General features: G+C 40.4%; 1 long non-coding RNA gene across 1 annotated transcript in view; it reads right to left on the bottom strand.

The window, feature by feature from the left end:
• The window catches only part of LOC129144858 (uncharacterized), a 35,405-nt gene extending 24,756 nt beyond the window's left edge, over positions 1 to 10,649 (bottom strand). The window contains exons 1-2 of the long non-coding RNA XR_008549594.1: positions 10,448 to 10,649; positions 7,914 to 8,038 (exon numbers count right to left, since the gene is read on the bottom strand). This is a non-coding gene — a long non-coding RNA (uncharacterized LOC129144858). The remainder of the gene's footprint in view (positions 1 to 7,913; positions 8,039 to 10,447) is intronic.
• Positions 10,650 to 16,715: the final 6,066 nt, after the last annotated feature.

Genomic DNA, 16,715 nt, shown 5'->3' with positions numbered 1-16,715 from the left:
ACATTTCCTGGGCAGATGTATTCATTAAGACAAGCTATGGGGAAGATCCCACAGAGTGGTAAAAGTTTATGAGTGAAGTGATTAAAAGATGCTTCAAATTCAGCTTTTAAATGTATAAACAAAGCAATAAGTCTGTAGCAGTTTCCCCAGGAACTGTAGGCAGTTGTTTTGATGCAGTGGGTTAGGGGCACATGGGCACAATGGCTGCCTGTTGAAAGGGGGTGGCAGCAGTTCAGAGCCGCTTGGTTACAGCCTCGCTGTGCCACTTCACCCTGCTTGGGCAAATGACCCTACTGAGACTCAGTTTCCTCACTGTAAAATGGGAGAGACCTAAGTTACAGTGTTATTGAGAGAAATAGTGGTATCTGGTTATTAGTTTCCTCCGGAGCTTATTCAGCAGCACCAGGCATACAGCACGAGTCAGAAAACAGGAAGAAGAATTTATACACCAGGCATTATTTTAAGAACTTTAACTATACCATGTATTTCAGCCTCCCTATGGCAAACAGTCATGTTACCTGCATTTTATACGTGAGGAAAGTAAGTCCCCACATCTAGCAAGTGAAGTCGGGCCTCAAACCCAAACTGTCACCTTATCACAAAGCCCAAGCCCTTCACCAATAAATGGTGACTACTATTGGTCCTAAGAAGGACCTGTAAAAGACAAGAATTTATCAAAAAACAAAAACAAAGACACCATTGTGGCTTTCTTTTCTCTCTAACTCTCTCCACACCGTGGAACCCATTCCCCGTGCACTCAGGGGAACCAAGGTCTTTTAGGAGCTCCTAGACCTGCAGGGGTTCCTTAGGCTGGGCTAAACTGTTCTGTACTAAGAGGAAATCATTCCAGGGTGTTCAAGATTTGCTCTGGACACTGAGTCTAGTCTTTATTTTAAAATGTATTAATTCTACCCAGATGTTCATTTTGGCTACATTCTGTGAAGACTGGATAGACTCAGAAAAACTAGACTGCCCAACCAGTAACTTAAATAGAAGTCGTCAGGCCCAGAAACCAAATTCTCAAATGCCAAACAATTTAGAATAACGAGTTACTCTTTCAACATAAAAATAGTTGTCATCTACTGTTTAAGTTCTTGTGGCATCACATGTCAGTGTTAACAATTAAAAACAACCTAAAAGCCTGAGTTCTAGTCCTGATTCTGTGTGACCCTGAGCAACTTCCTTAACCTCTCTGTGCTCTAGTTGCCTCATTTATCACATGGGAAAGATAATAGGCCCACCCTCAGAAATTATTGTGAGAATTAGTTAATATGTGTAAATACTTTGAAACATGCACAAAAGGGCACATAAATGTTAGTTTTATTATTATTATTATATTCTGTCTCAGTCCAGTTGTACTGCTGGTGTTGCGGCAATGTCCTTAAAGTATAACTCTGCTAATGCTGTATTCTTTTTTAAAATGATTTTCCTGTTTTTACCATCTCACAACCAACCACCACACATCCCCTATAAAACCCCCCTCCCCATCGTCTCATCTTTTCCTTAAAAGCAAAGGAAATTACATTTAAAAGCCTCATGGAATTACAACGTTCAACAAGCTCATAAAAGTCAGGAAATGCAAAAGTTAGAATTCTCTCAAGACATTAATTCTAAATCATGAATCTGCCATATTTCAGAGGGCTCACACGGCCTCCTGAAGTGTCAGTGGAGAACTGGAGGTCTTCACTAGCTACTCCCTCCTCACCAGCTGCCCTGTCTTGTAGAATACATCCTATCAACATCAGCTGGCCTGTGGACTTGCTATTTTAAAGGAATACTCTCCTTGCTCCAGATTCAGAACTGCCTCATAAAGCAGAGGCCCTCAGACTTGAGTGAGCATGAGAATCCCCTGTAGGGCCTGTGCAGACACAGGTTGTTAGACCTGCCCCAGAGTTTCTAACTCAGTAACCTGAGCGGGTCTGAGGGTTTGGATTCTCACCATTGTGCCAGCTATGCTGTTTCTGATGGTCAGGCGCATTAAGAACCATTTCTTAGTGCAAGGGTGTTTCTCTCCACTTCAAATCCACTTCCTGCTCCTCAAATCCCAAAGACCCCTGCACCCAAAAACGGAATAAACAATTCTGCCCGTGTATGTATATGACTCCTTGGTTTTTTAAGAAATAAAAAGCAAATTCTGTTCAAACCCCCAAAGGCTCTGCAGCACAAGACTCACCTCATTTTGGCCTCGCCACTCACTCCACCCACCCACCCTTTATCCTTCCAGTCAGTCTCTGCCTGTCTTTGCACAGATGCTCAGGATTGTTTATCTGTTTGCATATCTCCAGCCCTGTTTGTTTACATGTACACATTTGTGTTTCGCCTTCTCCCCCATTAAACTATAAAGTCCTTGAATGTCTTTCTCTCTAAGGCTCCATAGCACCTGATGCTGAACACACAGTGGGTGTTTAATAACACAGTTGACTGATAAATGTTGACTATTTTATCATACCTGGTAAGTAAAGTGAAGAAACAGATATTGCCATGAGAACTTTAAACTTTGCATCAGAGACCAAAGCGTGTTTATTTTTGCAGCATTAATGTAGCCAAAAGATGACTTTCCACTCACATATAAATATGTGATATGTTGCCAATGAGCATTTTAAATGCTTTGATGCCATTCTCAGAAATACCATCTGTGCCTCTTCTTCTCACAAATGAGTAACTTAACATAGGGGGGTTTGTTGCCTCCTTATTGGGAATTGCAAGAGAAACACAAGTTCTAGAAATATTGCTGTACTTGGAATCAACTTTTATTTTTATGAGTCTTTCATGTATGCACATCAACTACATCTCAATCTTTTCAGAATTAAATAACAGGATAGAATTAACCCTAAAAGCCATGAGTCAGAATATTTTCTAAGAGTTAATAATTAACATAGAAATTATTATTATGGGACCTCCCTAGTGGCACAGGGGGTTAAGTCTCAGCACTATGAAGCTATCACCAGCCACTGCAGCATGAGTTTGCTCCCTGGCCAGGTCGTTAACCCACATGGCTCAGCAGACATCTCCTGTCTCGCCTGCTGCTCCCCTTAGCAGTGTATTTCAGTCAATTGTCCTGTTCTGTGCTCCATCCTGACTCTGGTGACTCTTCTCACCTGCCCCCTGCACCCGGCCCTGCACCTCTGGCCTACACCCCAGCTCTTGTATGCATAAATAAATAAATCTTAAAAAGAAATTATTATGATGTACTGATTTAAAAATCACATGAGCTTAAATCATCACAGGATGAGATCATTATTGTTTAATCTATTGACTGGTGAATAGCTACATGTACCAGCTTAAGGTCACAGTATATTATCAGTATTTTCCAAGCAAGCAAAGGCTATGAGAGAGCCAATAAGAAAGCAAGCTTCCATCCTAGTGTCCTCTGAGGTCTAGAATATACATTAACCATAATGACATTGGAGGTCAAATATTTACCCAATTCTGTTGAAAGAAGTCAGTGTTATACTTAGTCCCACTGATGTGACAATGTGTGGACTTTAAAGTTTTTTTTTAAGAATTTTTTGAAAGAATTGAAACTACATCTAACCTCTTCTGATCCTATTTTTTTCCAATCGTTATATTAAGGAGAATTTTCCTGGTGCATTCTGAGCACTTGATTTCTTTCAGCTTACATTTTTTTCTAAAGTTCAACTGGGGACCATTAGTGAGTTCAAACTGAGACTAAGTATAGGTTGTTTCTGAATTTTTTAAAAAGTTATTTCATACTATTGTTAACTCTCATAATAAAATATAGTGACATCTGGATTCATTTCTTTCCTTGGTCTGATTCCCAGTGTGTTTTTTGTCCACCCAAGTCAGACCTTATTTTATTTAAAAAAAAAAAATTGTATTCATGCACTTGACCTAGCTTTTTGTTACATATACCTCATAATTACAGGCAGCACACTTCTTGCAATTAATTAATTTTTCCCCAAAAGAAATTATAACAGGAGAGGATAAAGGAGTCTCTTTTGTCTTCAAATGTTAAAATCATATTTTGCCATGTCACATACAAATTTCAAGTCAATCAGGCTTTTTTAATTTTAATTTTAGCTCATTTTAATTGAAATATAATTGTCATAATATTGTTTGCAACATGTTGGTTTGATATGTTCGTATATTATAATATGATTACAGTATAGTGTTAGCTAACACCTCCATTACATTACACAATTATCATTTCTTTCTTGTGGTAGGAACATTTAAGATCTAGTCTCTTAGCAACTTTGAAGTTCATAATATCCGGTATTGTTGACTATAATCATTATGCTGTGCATTAGATCTCCAAAATTTCCATATGAACAAATATCAGATTTGTTTCCTCAAATAACAACCCCCCAATTCTCCCATCCCCACCCCAAAGCCACTGATAAGTAACATTTTCTACAAGTTTGGTTTTCTCAGCTTCTACATATACATGATATCATATGATTATTATCTTTCTCCCTTCAAACCAGTCAGACTTTTGGCTCATTGGAGTGGTTTCAAAACCAAAAGGTGGGTGGTGCATATTAAAATAGGCCAAAAGCAACTAGGGTCAAGAAAATCAGGAGACTAATCCTGATCCTCCTCTGCTATTTCAAAAGCAAAGTTAAAACTGACTCAAAGGAAACTATTATGTGAACCAATTCCAAGAAGATGAGTATTCAATCCAATTCAACTGCTGTCAGAAATGGTAGATGGTATGCAAGTAGTAGTCAACACAAATCAGTCTTCAAGAAGAACATGAAAGGGATGATGTAAGGTCAAAAGCATTTGTGGCAAAGTACCTTTATTCTTCCAGGATTTTTTTGTGTTTTTCTAAATTGTGTTGAGTTTGTAGTTACTAGGTGCCTTCTAGACTTTAGAATCAGTAAAATATTGTAATCAGTGATGTAATTAAGCCATGTGTTTTCATTAATGAGTAGAGATATTTAAAAACTAGTTAATACTCCTTTCGTGAAGAATTTCTTGGTGAGAAAAAAGTATTTTAAAATCTTTTTGTTTGTTTACTAAGTTTAACTTTGTGGGATATAACAACTAGATACAAAATGAAAAGACATGGAGTTGAGCCCAATTTTTGCATTTCACTTATAGGAGAATGCTGGCAATTTAGCATCTCTCTAATTGGGTACTGGTTCATTTGCCACAAGACAAAGTTCTTAGAGGGCTTTAGCTATTCACAAACAAATTAATTGGAGTTGTTTTAGGCTGAATCTCTCACAGTTTGTTTGGTTTTTTGTTGTTTTGTTTTGTTTTTTTTGGCAAGTTCCACATGTGGCCTTTCGCTGTCTATTACAAAATAATTTTGTTCCCCACATAATTCTTAAGTTCCCTAGTATATAATTTCACCCATCAATAAGCTTTCAGAATCTCTCCAGCTATAATATTTCCATGTATTTCTGAAAACATGCTCCTTTGACATGTAATGTTTTTGTGAAAACGTGCCTGGGAGACTGTTCAAATGCTGTGGTGTTTGTGATTGCTCTGAGGATACATTTCAGGGTTATAGATGTTACTTGTTAATGTGGTGGATTACAAATGTGAGCTTTGCAATCAGACCTGGATTCAAATCTCACGTCCACTTCTCAGCACCTGTGTGATCTATGAGATTTTACTCAACCTTTCCATACCTCAGTTTCCTCATCTGTAAAATAGGGATGATAATAACAACCTCATGGGGTCACTGTAGAAATTTAAGAAGATAATGTATGGAAGCAACTTTGAAGAGTGTCAGCATAAACACTCAATAAATGTGACCTGCTGTTGCAAATTTGGTTCACATAACTTCCTTCAAGAAAGAAATCTAAAGAAGAAGAAATCAAAAAAAACATCCCTTTTATTATCAAAACAAAAAAAAATCAAATACTTGGGAATAAATCTAACAAAAGAGGTAAAGGACCTATACAAAGAAAACTATAAAACACTGTTAAAAGAAACAGAAAAAGACACAAAGAAATGGAAAGACATCCCCTGCTCATGGATTGGAAGAATAAACATTATTAAAATGGCCATCCTACCAAAAGCAATATACAGATTCAATGCTATTCCAATCAAAATTTCAATGTCATTCTTCAAAGAAATAGAACAATTATTGATGAAATTCATATGGAATCACCAAAAACCCCGAATAGCCAAAGCTCTCCTGAAAAAAAAGAAGGGAATGGAGGCATCACACTCCCAAACTTCAAACTACACTACAAAACCATAATCATCAAAACTGCATGGTATTCAAACAAGAACAGACACACAGGCCAATGGAATCCAATAGAAAATCCAGAACTAAATCCATAGATTTATGGTCAACTAATCTTTGACAAAGGAGCAAAGAATATGCATTGGAGCAAAGAAAGTTTGTTCAATAAATGGTGCTGGGAAAACTGGGTCGCTACATGCAAAAGAATGAAGCTTGACTACTACCTAACACCATGCACAAAAACCAACTCAAAATGGATTAAAGAACTAGACATAAGACCTGAAACCATAAAATACATAGAAGGAAATATAGGCAAAACACTACATGATATGCACATCAAAGACATCTTTATAGACACATCACCCCAAGCAGTGATAGTGAAGGCAAAGATAAACAGCTGGGACTACATCAAATTAAAGAGCTTCTGCACAGCAAAAGAGACAATAACAAAAACAAAGAGAAACCCCACTGACTGGGAGAACATTTTTGCACACAACACTAATGATAAAGGACTGATCACAAAAATCTACAAAGAGCTGATGAGACTCAACAACAACAAAGAAAATAATCCAGTCAAAATGGGCAGAAGAGCTAAAAAGAAACTTCTCTGAAGAGGAAATGCAAATGGCCAACAGGCATATGAAAAAATGTTCAACATCACTTGTAATCAGGGAAATGCAAATCAAAACTACAATGAGATACCATCTTACACCAGTGAGAATGGCACATATTAAAAAAACTAGCAACAACAAATGTTGGCGAGGTTGTGGAGAAAAAGGAACTCTTCTGCACTGTTGGTGGGAGTGCAAACTGGTCCAACCGCTATGGAGAGCTGTGTGGAGATTTCTTGACCTACTAAACATAGAGCTTCCATATGATCCAGCAATTCCACTCCTAGGTATTTACCCAAAGGACACAGAAACATCAATTCCAAAGAGTACCTGCACCCCTATGTTTATAGCAGCACTATTTACAATAGCTAAGCTTTGGAAACAACCCAAATGCCCAAAAATAGATGACTGGATCAAGAAGATGTGGTACATATACACCATGGAATATTACTCAGCATTCAAAAAAGATAAACACATGCAATTTGCAGTAACATGGATGGCGCTGGAAGGGATCATGCTCAGCGAAATAAGCCAGAAAGAAAAAGAAAAATACCGGATGGTCTCACTCTAGCAGGATCTAGAAAACTTAAATAAGGGACCAGGAAAAAGAATAACTATAAGAAAGAAAATATCAAAATCAACAAATCACTATGAACCAGAGACACTCTATGGGGAGAGGGGGGCAGGGAAAGGAGGGCTTGGGGTCAAAATAAGGGGGTTGCAATTGTATGGGGAATATAAAAATAAATTTTAAATTAAAAAAATATATAATGCATCTTAACAACACAGTTTTCATTTAAGAAGATAACTGTAGAGATTCAAGTGCAAAGGATGAGTTGTTATATGGGTGTAAATTTCAGAAAAGACTTCAGGATTGGATGCAGTTGTATTTTAATATATCTAAGAAACCACAACTTTTAAGATGTTTATAATTCATGGGTCACTGAGAAAGAAAAAGTCTATGAAATGTGAAATTTTCATCTATTGTAAGAATCATCCCTCTATATGATACATTAAAAAGTGAAAATAAAGTTTGTCTTATAAATGAAAAAAAAAAAAAAAAAGAATGTCCTCTTTTAACATCGGTTTAAAAATACATCACCAGTTCTCCTCAGAAACAGTTTGTCCACATCACTTACAACATACTGCTGACCACTTGTTCACCTACAAATTGATCTCCACTTATTCAATGTACTTATACAATATCCAGTCCACATGTGTTTATTAATGGCTTATTTAATACTTTTTGCTGGGGATGTTGCACCTGGGAAAAAAAGATAATTCTCAGTAAGATGATTATGTCATGTATTCTTTTCAAGAGTTCATAATTTCACAGAAAAGACAGGTATTTTTCAAAATTACAATTAAGTGTAAAACAGATAGGGAATGACAGGTGGAGGAGTCTTTTCAAAGGAGATCATTTGAAGTCTGAGTAACATTTTGTCAGGCAGAAAAGATGGAGGCTGAGTGCCAGGCAAAAGTATCAGGAAAATCAAGTTATTGATCAAAAGTTGACTAATGATCATAAAATCAAAACAAGAGTAAGAAAATAAATGGCAGGAGGAGCACTCTTGTATGGAACGATTAAGGAGGCACTGAGTCCTCTCCAGCTGACACAGAGAACAGCTCTGAAACCATATGGTGCCTGCTCCCCAGAGCACACCCCTCTCTCTTGAAGATCACTCAGCTTTGCCGTTCTGATGTCCTTTTTCCATGTGGGCCACATATACTTTCAGAGAATATTACTTCTTTTCTTTCAAATATATATTGTTAACTAAAAAAATAACTTGCCTATAAATCTAAACCACCATACCCGTATGACTTTAACAAAGAAACAAGGATGAAACCCATCCTCCACTACCTGCCCCCATTTTAACTCTTCGGCATTAACTCCATATTCTGTCCTTGTAATGGTCCAGAGGGGACCGAATGCCAAGTGCCATTGGTATTTACACAACACTCACTTTCCCCTCCCTCATTTAATCTTCCCAACAGCCTTATGAAGAGTCGATATCGCTCTTATTCTCATTGTACCCCTGCAGTAACAAAAAACTTAAGGAAGTAAGTTATCCACAGCCACACATCCACTCATGACAAGATGTGGACTTGACACCAAGTCATCAACTTCACAGACCAGTGCTGAGGACAGTGGGCCCCAGCACCTGAGCTTGAACAGGAATCAGGCAAAAAGGACACATTCTCTGGTCTGCTGTGAAGTGAAAACAAAACCCCCAAAAAAAACCAAAGTGACATTTTACATAGCGATGGGTTGATGAAAGAATGTTTTTTGTAGGATTATGTCTTACTTTTTAAAAATATCATATTGTCCTTTATTTTATAAGATGATGAGATTGGAGAGAATCGTTGCTTTCTTCACAATGCCCTACTTACAAAAAAAAAAAAAGTTGGCATCTGATGTCAGTTTTTTAATTTAAAAATTTTGCTTTCATTCCCAGAAACTCCAAATCTAAAAGTTACTGTGGTGAGAAAATATCTTTCTTTCTGTGAGGCACATGTTTATCTTCTGGGGTCCACATGACGAGCCATTGTCATCTTAAGGTTTCCATTTTTCATTGTCTGATTTTTAAGAGCTACCACCTCTCTTCCCCAAACTTGGGCCCATTTTTTAAAAGCATTTATATTTATAGGAGGAGAGTAAATGAACTTTAATAGCTTTCTTCTGCTGTAGTTTCTACAGAGTGGAAAGCCCAGTCTTATCAAAAGTGGCTGAAGACATTCCACATCAGAGATGTCAAGTCATAACAATGTTGGGGGCAGCCTACTTGGTTGGCTCTCAGTTCTTCTATAGAAAAGACATTCTTAAAAGCTGTTTGCAATATCCTACATTAATTTCCTCTGGTCAGGCTTCTCGTACAAAGGGGTCTTATAAATGGATTCAATGTGGTTGGGTGCAGAAGCACAGTAACCCCTCTGTCAGACACTCTTCAGGGTGGACGCCACAAACAGGGGCTTCCTTCATAAGGGTTCCCAGCAAATAGCTGACCAGAAGTTTTGTGACCAGTAATAACCTCCTTGAAAATAAACCACTTATACCATCTGCTTAACAGTGCCCTACAAATTATACCAGGAATGTGTGGCTTTTTTACCCTGGCAAATGTCTTCCAACTTGACAAAAGAACAAACAGAGAAGGGAGGTGGGGTTTGGGCAGCACTGGTCCCTCCCACCACCATTCACCACTGCTGTGTGGCCTCTGCCTGTCTGCAGCAGGAATAAATGTAAGATGAGGAAAAGCAGAATTCCAGAATTTCCAAGACCAAAATAATCAAGGTTGGATGGGATTGGGTTAGAATAAGCCAGTTAAAAAGCTGGGATGAGCCCTCAGAACCACAGTGGCTAGAGAGGGTGTTGGTTGTGGTCCAGGCTTTGATTGCTGAGCCAAATGAGACATGGATGCAAGAGCAGAAGAAGGATTGAAATACTATTTTTTAATATCTCACAAGTATGTATTAAAAATAACGATTTGGGCCAGAGGCCAAAACGGTTTTTAACATCTTGCCTCAAAAATGTAGATTTAGGTAAATCCACGGGGGGAATTATATTTGCAGAGCAATAGTTATTTAACCGAACCCGCATCCATTGCGATGTGGTGTAACTCAAATTCTGCTGAGAACTCAAGAGGAACTTGTCATAGCAATTTCCTCAACAACTCACCCAGCCAAGCAATGTGGACTGGTAGATGCGGGACTATCATCATTCGCATTTTCCCTCTCAGTAGGAGAGCTCTGGAGAGGAGACATATGTTTCCACCAAATACACCTCAAAGAAGAAAGTTTCTTGGCAAGGATGAGGCAGGTATGTGAAGAAAGGGACAAGAAATTACACCATGTAGAGTCCAGAGATATCTCCCTGGCAGGATCACAGTTTCTGCAAAGCAAATTCCAGATGTTTTCATTCATATGTGGGATATAGAGAAACAAAACAGAGGGTCAGACAAAACCAAACCAAAACAACCCTAGAAATCTGACAGCAGAAGTGAGGTTACCACATGGGGAGGGAGAAGGAGGGGAGCCAAGTGTGGAAAGTACCCTGTGGATGATGGCGGAGGACTTGGGGTGCTGCGGTGGTGGGCATGGTGAGATAACACACATCTGAGGAGGTGTGAACCTACCCCTCTGAATCACTATGTGATGTTTACCACAATAAAAAATAATAAATAAGAAAAAAAATTTCAAATATTTCCAAACTCTTGCTTCGGCCGCCCCTAAGATCTTAACAAGAAACAATTTTGTCTGATACTTATTCTAAAGTGCCATGTCTTAAATCAGAGTTACATGGTTTCATTTGGCTTTTCCTTAGTTAAGAAACCCAAGCAATAGCCAAGCTAATGTACAAAACTTAATTGAGCCTTTGTTTTAAATAAGTTTTTACTCTTCAGAATGAAGCCAAACATGACAAACTTACAGTGGAAAGAAAAAAAAAATTCTCAAAAAGAAAGCTCTATGTTCAGGAAATGAAACTATTTAAATGAAAAATCCTGGTACTTACACCAAATAGACCATATTATATTGAGTGCCATGCAAGCCAAGATTTTTCTCAAGGGCAAACAAGTTCATTTGAAATTGGAGCCTTCAGTTCCTCACCTAGTCAGCAATCTCCCAGAAGGTCAGTCTCCATTATGCCCTGAAGTACCAGGAAAAGGATGTTCCACTACTGGCCACATTGTCTCTGAGATAAGAGTTTTTAGAAGCGTCCATTACACTTTTGTGTATGTGTGTGAATGAGGTGTGCATGGAGTGGGGGGAGTTGTGTAGTGTGTGTGGGGGTGTGCATGTGTGGTGTGTGTGTAATGTATGCACGTGGGGGTGTGTATTGTGTGTATCATGCATGTGGTATGTGTTCTGTGTGTGGTGTAGTGTGAATATTACATGTGGGAGGCTGTTGGGTGTAAGTACTGCATTTGTGGGGGGGGCCGTGTTGTGTGTATTGTGTGGTGTGTGGGAGATGTATGTGTTCAGGGTGTGGGGTGTGGGTGGTGTGTGTCTGTGTGTGCAGGGTGGGTGTATGTGCATGGGTGGTGTGTGTGGGTGGTGTGAGGAGAGCACACCGCGTTCAGGAGCAGGCAGAGAGCACTGCAGGTCCTGCCCCTGCAGGGCAGAGCGAGCAGCACGTCCCCACTGTGGACAGGCTTCTGGTTGGGCGAGCAGGAGGCTGCTGGCCTGTCTTCGACCGCCCCCTCCTTCAGACAAGAAAGCAGAAAGAAACTGGAGGTGACACTGAACCAGGTGACAGGTTTACTTAGCATAGAAGATGGAAGGCCAACTTCCCCAAATCCCACATGATTTGTTATTCTTCCTTTCAGAAATCATTCAAAGCAAAGTTGGGAACAAACGATTAGAAAATATAAATGTCAGGATGTTGAGAAATAGGTATGTTGTAGGGAAAAGAATAATGTGAGGCAGAGGCATTTGAATACTTGTGTCGGCTAGAGCCAGCTCAGATTCTTCAGTCTGGCTCTTGGTCCGCAAATGGGGGTGTCTGGCTGAGATTTTGGCACATTTCAGCTTCTCTATCATACTGCAGGTATTTATTTAGGTAATTGGCCTTCGATATTCTTCAGATAGTCAAAAAAAAAAAAAGCTTCACTTCATCAAGTTTGAGAAGCAGGACTCTGGTAAGACTCGGAGTCTTAGAAACCTAATTGGGTTTCCCTCAGACATAGCTTGTGTCTTTCCCTTTTCCTTTTAGTCTCTGCTCCCCTAACTCCCACCCTTTTTGCTCTTTAACTTATTCAGACACAGTTTCCTTAGGATCTACAATTTAAATCTAGAAATTAACTACCCTTGAACATTTCTCACGGTAACATTCCTCCAATTCCAACAATCATAGAATAAACTCCAACTTGAGCAAAGTACCCCGTTATGTGCTTTGGAGAATACAAAAGCAAGCCAGCCCTATGTACTTAGTTATTTATTGCTGCGAAACAAATTACTGCAAAATTTAGCAACTTAAAGCTTAAACATTTATTATCTCATAAATTTCCGTTGCTCCAGAATAGAAAAAGATTCAGCTGGGTGGTTCTAGCTCAGGCTCACTCACAGGGCTGCCAAGTGAGGTGCCAGCAGGAGCTACAGTCACATCAAGGCTCAAGTTGAGGGAGGATTCCTGTGCTCAGGGCTGCCTGGACACGTCTCTGGTTGGTCTCTCATCCCCCCAGGATCTCCCTAGGACAGCTTGGACTTGTTTATGTGGTGGCTGGGCTTTGGGGGTGTGGGGGTGAGATGGAGGGAAGGAGGGAAAGGACACATTTTTATACTATTCTCTTGGACTTGACATGCCATCATTTCTGCCATAAAGTCAGTCAATGGGTCTGACCCACACTCACAGGGAGAAGAATATGCAGGCTGTGAATACCAACAGGTGGGGTCATAGGGGGCTGTAGGGGAAATGAGCTAAAAATCAGGCTTTTACCCCCTCCTGCCATTAGCCTCTACAGCTAGCACCTGTGGCCTTGCACGCCGCTGGTGATGATGGACACCTGGGCCACAGAGCACGGGCATGCGCATGTGGAGATGTAGACACCCGTGCTGAGGGGCAAACGATAAAAGGGCAACGTCACTCGGTGGCTATGGGGGTTAGAGTTGCCGTCTCCCAGTCGTTCTGCCTCCTTGATTTAATATTGAAAATCTGTAAAATCTACCGAAGTCTCCAAAATTATCTTTTCTTCTGCAAGAACCGACAGTGAATCTCTCCAGACTGGGGTGATTGCAAAACAGGGGCTACTTACTGCACCCCGGCAAGGTCCACACAAAGACTGATATGTACAGCTGGAGCAGATGCAAGGACCTTCTTCAACTGGTAGAAAACAAATGCTCCAGGATGATAGGGAAAAGAGAACTTAATTTTATTTATAAAGTGTGGAGAGGGCATCTAGATAAAAGCAAAATTTGGGCTAGGTCTCAAATATGCCTCCAAGAAGAAACTAGTCAGGACAGCTTGAGCAAGTGGTGTGGGATTTGAGCGAGCATCAGTATCACCTGGAGGGCTTGTTTACCCTCAGATGTCTGGATGGGCCGCACTTCGAGTTTCTAATTTAGTAGAAGGGAAGACTCAGTGCTGGGGGAGGATGTTTTGAGAATTTGCATTTTAGGTGATATTAATGCCTTTGGCCCAGGGACCACACTTTGAGAAATGCTGGCTTGAGAAGTAGAGCATATTTGGAAAATAATAGATCTTTTTGTCAATTTGGAGTTACTCAATTGATTCCAAGATTCTCTCCGAATCAGTGGAAATGAAAGACATCAGCCTGTATTTAATGAATCCCAAAACTATCAACTTTTAGTACTGGTAGAGATACAGAGACTCCAAACCCATCATTTTACAAGTGATGAAAGTGATGGTCAAGGCCAAACCCAAACACTGAAAGTTTTCTGTAAAATCAGATGGATTTCTGTGGTTCCTTCAATCAAGGGCGCCTGAGAAAACTCCCCTAGAGTCCTTTTTCTTAGGAGTTTGAGTGCTTTCTTTTCAGAATGAACTAAACAAGCTCGTAATGGGCTCTCAGTAGAATACCAGCCCTCTATAAAATGCACACGCCTATACTTTGGCAGGGAGGCAGGCTAAAAGAACTCTTAGAACACCTCTGGGTCCATTATACAGGTTTTCCTGTGCAAATGAATTATGTGATCCCTCCTTGTGAAAGGCCTTCCTCACACCTCTGCCATCTCTTAGCCTCCATTGTCCTTTTTCTTTCACAAGCCCTTAGGTATATCTATCTGGCTGCCTGCACTGCTCTGCTAACTTGGGTTTGGGGGCAGTTTCTTTTTAATGTCTAAATAACTAATAAAATCTAAGTGCAAACTGGGATGAATTCATCTTGATTCCTGAAATATGCTTTCTTTAGAAGGAGGGCAGGAAAATCCCGCAGTTTATTCTTTGCCATGTGTGCACAAAACTAGCTGGGTGCCTTTGTTCTTGTCTCTGAGCTTTTTCACCTGTTAGTTGATTGTGCTTAAGGAAACAGTATGAAGAATGAAGACATTTAAAAGAAGCCCAAGGGAATCTCACCTGCACATTCAGATGCAAGAATTGTTTTTACCATTATTACTCTACCCCAACATCCTTTACTCTCACTCTTCCCCCAAGTTACTGCCCTCCACCCCACCCTGACATAGATATTCTTGCTTCAAAAACAAACAAAGATTCTAAAGGCAACCGAACTGTAACCCCCTTTCAACTTGTGGTTTCTGCGTAAACTTACTTAAGCCCAGGTGTCTCTTTGTGGCACTCACCACCCACACTTCCCCCAAGGGTAGGACCAGACCCCAAACTTTGAACCAGAAGGTAAAGTACAGGTGGACAGAGGTTAGCCGAAACCTCACTGCCTTTTCCCTCCTACTCACATCTGGTTTTCACATAGCACCCTTCGCTTGGTTCGAGAGGATACCCACGGGGGCCAATGTCTCATGGAAAAGCTGAGGGGTAAGGATGGCCAACTGGAAATACATTTTATTCATTGCCTTTACGGATTCAACCACAGATTGTTTCCTCTTCTCCCACTGAGCACCACTTAATAAGCTGCATCAGGTGTTCACTAGAAGCAGTGAGCCACAGATGGAAAGAAAACACGTCGTGTGACTTCGCACAGGGTCAGAACCGCCTTGCTCGCTTCCAGGTCTTTGGACTTGGCCAAGTTATTTAGCACCTCCAAGTCACAGGTTCTTCATTTGGCCCTTGGTTTACTCACCTGACTCACCTGATACTATCCCTGGAGGAAAGCAGGTGTAAAAACGGTGGTCATCACAGACTGGGCAGCAAATGGAACATGTGGTCTTGCTCCCAAAGAAATCTCACAACCTTCATATACATAGTTACCAGCTTGATTTTGTTTTTGCTTTGGCCCAGAACCACTTCTGTGTATCATATTTCTCAATTCCAGCTAAACTAGGGAAATCCGAGTTTACCTGAACCAGGGTCAGCCTCTGAGTAATCTGCGTTGCACTGAAACACCCAGTGCGCTTTTCACAATCAAAACCAAGTTGTTAACAACGGAAGTTATTTTCTAAGTCATTAGTAAAGAACTGTCAGAAAGGAATCACTGCCTGTGTCTTCTGGGGTTTGGCAAAAAAGAAGAATTTAAAAATGTTGGCGGCTGAAGCATCAGCCCCTGACATACATTCATCTGTGACAAAGACGATTTTTTCAAAAAAGGAATCTGTGGTGATCATAGACACGGGAAGAAAGACACTTTGGCTACAAACTCCCCCTCCCCCCCACGTTCTCTGGGGAGGTTCAAGCCTCCGCTGCTGTTCATCAGCCTTGATTTTGATGGGGCGATTTTGAGTCAGCTGCCTCCATCATTTTGGCAGAGACAAAAATCCTTTAAAAAATGTTACACTTCATCAAAGTGTATCATGAGACTTCACGGTCATTATCTCAATGGCCGCTCTGATGTGCTACAATTGGCAGAGACACAAACGGTAGGGGGTGTATGAGAAGAAAGCCAGCGTTTCATGTGGAAAGCTGGCAGAGCTCGCCAAGCTTCTGTCAACAACTCCGCGGTCTGATCCGATGCACTGAGCGTGCTGATGATGCTCTTGTTTCTGGAGGAAGTAAACAAGAAAATGAATTCCACTGCGCAACACAGCCTCTTTGTATCTTCAAAATGGTGTGACTGGACCTGGGCCAGCCTCGCTGAAAGTTTGGCCATTTATGTCATCAGGGCCCCAGTACTGATGGAGGCTTTGATTACGACTTGGACCCAGCTCTAAGACCCTTGAGGGGCAGCCACTCAGCAAATAAAGGCATTGATTGGTTGTTGGGTCAATTTAGCCATAGGGTACAGAGCCTGGGTCTTTTGAAAAGCCTAATGGATTAGCTACACAACCAGTCCCACTGTAGGCCTTATTTTTCAAGTAACTTCTTCATGACGGTTTTCCAGCTTGGCAGAGAACGAACTCTTCCTCCAGAGCTGTTCTTGTTA

This window comes from Talpa occidentalis, unplaced genomic scaffold (genome assembly GCF_014898055.3).
Source record: "Talpa occidentalis isolate TD23 unplaced genomic scaffold, MPIMG_talOcc4v2.1 talOcc4.7, whole genome shotgun sequence".
NCBI classification, from domain to species: Eukaryota; Metazoa; Chordata; class Mammalia; order Eulipotyphla; family Talpidae; genus Talpa; species Talpa occidentalis.
The sequence above is the reverse complement of the archived record's forward strand: the minus strand, read 5'-3'. Positions and strand labels throughout refer to the sequence as shown.